The following is a 5,000-nucleotide window of genomic DNA, read 5'->3' as shown; positions in this document are numbered from 1 at the left end:
TGTGTGCGTGTGTGTGCGCAAACGCACATATATACATATATATGTACACACACACACACACACACACACACACACACACACACACACACACACACACACACACACACACATATATATATATATATATATATATATATATATATATATATATATATATATATATATATATATATATATAGACACGCACACATGTACATACACAGAAATACATGGTATTTGCCGAGGCAGAAGAAGCAGCATCGCATAAGACGCCCCCCATTTTACAAAGGTATTGCATCACCAAGTGTCAGATCGTAGAATCAGTCCTTAGGGAAGTGTTACACGAGGCTGCTGTGCCAGTTTATTCAACCTGTATTTTTCCCAACTGAGAAGTAGCTTCAGACAAGAATATTCCCAAAAGACATACATTTCACATAATTGCATTAGTGATTTACACACGAAACGGTCCCAAATCAGAGACTGGGGAAGGAGGAAGAAGGGGAAAATATTTTAGTGATAATAAAACATTATGACATTTCTACCGTTTATACTAACTTATACATGAAACGTGGCAATAGATTAAAGGACATAAAAGATTTAGAAAACAATTTATTGAAGGAAAGTTTACATGACCTTCATTTATTATGCTTATCCACAATACACAATTGAATCATATCATAAATTTACATACTCGAGGTTCCCTTACTGTCTACCTATCGTATGCAATGTTTTTGAAGTTTGTGTTAACAGACTGTGCTAATTTGGCTTATTTTCAATACTTTATATTACTGATATAAATTGCCAGTTGTTTGCAATATTCTTTTATTAACAGTTATGTTCCTCCGGTACGATCATCTTTGGCTCAGCCTCCCACCCGTAATTTTTTGATAAATTCAAAAAAAAAAAAAAAATGCGTTTAATGAATACGAGCGTAAAATATTCTTATTTGCGTTAAAGGTAGCTCTTTAAATTTTAGAGTTCCTGGTTGAAGTGTTGCAATTCTTAGCTAGTCTACATTTCAAGCCATCCTTAAATATTCATGGAGTTCAAACCTCACTGCTTTTGATAAGTTGACTATAAATAGGAACGTAGAAAATGGCGGATCAAAGACAGAATACGTGTGTTAGAAGCAGCATCCAATTCCATACCGATGACTAGATTGCGATATAATTAATGTTATATTGTCCTTGATATGTTGATTCATTAAACTACTTACTTATGATTGCCAATCTTCTTAGCCATGATGATGTTAATAACAATTATATTGGTGATGGCGATGGGGATAATGATGAAGATGATAGTAAAGATGAAGAAGATGAAGATGAAGATGAAGATGAAGATGGAGATGATGAAAATAGTATGAAGTGAAGACGGTGATTTTGATGATGGTAATGAAAATGATAATGATACCGATGATGATGATGATAATGACGAATATAATAACCAAGACGATAACGATGAAGATGATTAATATAGCGACAATGATAATACTAACATGATGGTATTAGTATTAGTGATACTACTAATAAAGAGGATCCTGATAATACTGATTTTACTATTACTACTACTAATGGTAATAGACCCTAGCTCCACCACACGCCTCAGTTAAGCTAATCACACTCCCAGAAACGACTAGAATGGTGATTATCTATCCCAAGAGTCGATCGCGAAACCCACGCACATTACTAGTTTCCCATAAGGCCGATGTTACGCGTACGGCAGCCACACCCGATGTCTCGCGGTTAGGCTTACGGCATACGTGTGTATGTGCATGTAACGTCATTTCCAGGTAACAGGTACGAGGCTAATCTGACCTTATTGAGAGTGGTAACAATTTCTCGTATCAAGACGCCGCCATCTTTCTTTCACCACGCATACGCAGGACCGTATTCGGGGGCTATTCTGTTCTATTTCTGCCGTACCAGTAGTCACTTCTATTTCTGCCGTACCTGTAGTCACTATTTTTTCTGCCGTACCAATAGTCACTTCTTTTTTGCCGTACCAGTAGTTACTTCTTTTTCTGTCGTACCAGTAGTCACTTCTTGTACTGTCCCACTAAACACCTTTTTCTGCCGTACAAGTAGTCACTTCTTTTTCTGCCGTACCAGTAGTCACTTCTTTTTCTGCCGTACCTGTAGTCAGTTCTTCTTTTTCCCGTACCTGTAGTCAGTTCTTTTCTACCGTACCAGCAGTTACTTCTTTTTCTGCCGTACCAGTAGTCACTTCTTTTTCTGCCGTACCTGTAGTCACTTCTTTTTCTGCCGTACCAGTAGTCACTTTTTCTGCCGTACCAGTAGTCACTTCTTTTTCTGCTGTACCAGCAGTCTCTTCTTTTTCTGCCGTACCAGTAGTCACTTTTTCTGCCGCACTTGTAGTCACTTATTTTTCTGCAGTAACAGAAGTCGCTTCTTTATCTGTCGTACCAGTAGTCACTTCTTTTTCTGCCGTACCAGTAGTCACTGTCTTTTTCTGCCGTACCAGTAGTCAATTCTTTTTCTGCCGTACCTGCAGTCACTTCTTTTTCTACCGTACCAGTAGTTGCTTCTTTTTCTGCATACCTGTAGTCACTTCTTTTTCTGACGTACCTGTAGTCACTTCTTTTTCTGCCGTACCAGAAGTCACTTCATTTTCTACCGTACCAGTAGTCACTTTTTCTGACGCATCATTAGTCACTTCTTTTTCTGCTGTACCAGCAGTCACTTTTTTCTGCCGTACCAGTAGTCACTTCTTTTTTCTGCCGTACCAAACAGTCACTCCTTTTTCTGCCGTACCAGTAGTGACTCCTTTTTCTGCCGTACCAGTAGTCAATCTTTTTTCTGCCGTACCAGTAGTCACTCCTTTTTCTGCCGTACCAGTATTCTGGTACGGCAGAAATGATTGGTGTGAGGCAGTCATGCACCAACTGCTTTTTACTGATATTTGATTTTCTGATATCTGAAAGGATATGTATTACATTTTATATTTCATGTTTCTGTCATTTGTCGTTTAATTTTGTGACGAAGTTTGTTTTCATTTATATTTTTTGCTTTAAGATGGATATAAACATTTATTTATATGCTGATTTAATTCCCTGTTTTATCAGGTCTTATGCATTATAAAGGTTTAGCAATTCTTGGCAACATTTTTATGATTGTTTATGATGATAAATATATGATCATAATCATATTAAGATAACAGTAATGACAGCAAAAATCGTTATCATTATCGTGGACAAAAAATTGTATTAACAATTATGAAATAACAATTATAGCAATAATATAATAATAATGAGAAACAAGTATAATAATAAGAATAACAATGATAAAGATAATAACAGTAAGGAGAGTAATAACATTTACCATCACATAGGTACTGTTATAGTTGTCTTTAATATTTGTTGCTTTATTGCCATTATTACCATTAATACCATACCTTGTGACTATAACATTGATGGGAAGCATGAAAACTCTTCAGGAAATAATATTTCAAGTAAGAATACAAGTGCTCATGGTGTAGTGGTTATCACATCTGTCTAACACACAGAAGGTCCCAGGTTCGAGCCCTGGTGAGCACAGGTTTTTAACTGTCAAAAATGTATCTTAATACAAATTACGAACGGTTTTTTAGCATCCTCCAGCACATTTGCAATAAATTCTACGTATTCGCATTTTAAAAGACATACAATCGTAACTAATATATTCCTGGATATTTCACCAACAGATAATGGAGGCAACATATCAAGTTTGCGGAAAGTTTCCCCTTTTTTGCTCTTAAAATCAGGTTTCATCATATGTAATCTATCCCTGATTCTTCTCTCCATGTGAAGTATTCTTAGATGCATAAAAGGTGCATGTGCTCATCCTGTGAGAATCTGATCTTGTTGGAAATGTAGAAAAGGTATGAATGAGAATGAATATCTTCACAATACATTTCTTGTATTGTGAAGATATTCTCATTCATACCTTTTCTACATTTACCAACATGAATACCGTTCGTCCTGTTGGAAATGTTGGAACTTTCAGCTCGTTATGTTGTCCTTAACTATTATTTAAAACATCACAGCTTCTCCTTTATGTTAATGTTAGATCTTAATTGTAATAATAAGGTTGTTAATGAGGGATGGAAATGTACATCGTGTATCCTTAAATTCGTTAATGACAGGTAAAGCATTTAGCATTATATGTCGACACACAGAATAGTATATATTATACACTTATGATGCTATAGGTATGCTGACCGAGAACATAATAATGATAATATGAGTAATGGCAATGACAGTAATAAAGTTAATTATGATAATTTTGATATTTCTAACGAACATACTATTGATAGTGATAAGAATAATGATAATAATAATGGTGGTGATAATGATGATAATAATGCTAACGGTAATGATAATGATAATGATAATGATTAATGACAATGATAATAACAATGATGAAAATAATTATGATAATGATATTGATAATGATAACAATAACGAATGTGATAATGATAATGATAATGTTAATAACAGTAATGGTTAAAATAGCAATGATGATAATTATAACAATGATAACGATAGTGATAATGATAATAATAATGTTAATAATACCAATGGTTAAAATAGTAATGATGTTAAATATAACAACAATAATGCTAACAATAATAATTTTAATAATGTTGATTAAAGATAATAATGATAATGACGATAAAATGAGTAAGTATTTATTTTGACGTCACGAGCATAAGTGATATTAAATATTATACAAAAAATAATCAAATGAATGAATTCCCAGAAGCAATGACCTTTCAAAATCATAGAATAAATAAATAAATAAATAAATAAACAGCAAACTATATTCAAGTACAACTTCAGTTACAAGTAGACATAATCTATATTGTCAATGATAAGTATCTTTTAGTGTCTCTTGTCGCTCACAAATCCAGCATAAAGTCAGTGTTGTCACTGATATTTCCACAAAACCGCTAGACATGGGAGTAAAAGCTACTAATTTTCCCGTTAAAATGACTTAACAAACGCTATATATAGCTTAAACTTT

At 34.0% G+C, this 5,000-nt stretch overlaps 1 non-coding gene across 1 annotated transcript; it reads left to right on the top strand.

The window, feature by feature from the left end:
• The first annotated feature begins 3,459 nt into the window (after nt 1–3,459).
• Nucleotides 3,460–3,532, top strand: TRNAV-AAC (transfer RNA valine (anticodon AAC)). Its single transcript has one exon. It is a non-coding gene; the product is annotated as a tRNA-Val (tRNA).
• The last annotated feature ends 1,468 nt before the right edge of the window (nt 3,533–5,000 follow it).

This window comes from Penaeus vannamei, chromosome 12 (assembly GCF_042767895.1).
Source record: "Penaeus vannamei isolate JL-2024 chromosome 12, ASM4276789v1, whole genome shotgun sequence".
NCBI lineage: Eukaryota > Metazoa > Arthropoda > Malacostraca > Decapoda > Penaeidae > Penaeus > Penaeus vannamei.
Note: the sequence above shows the minus strand (reverse complement) of the source record. Positions and strands in the feature narration are given on the sequence as shown.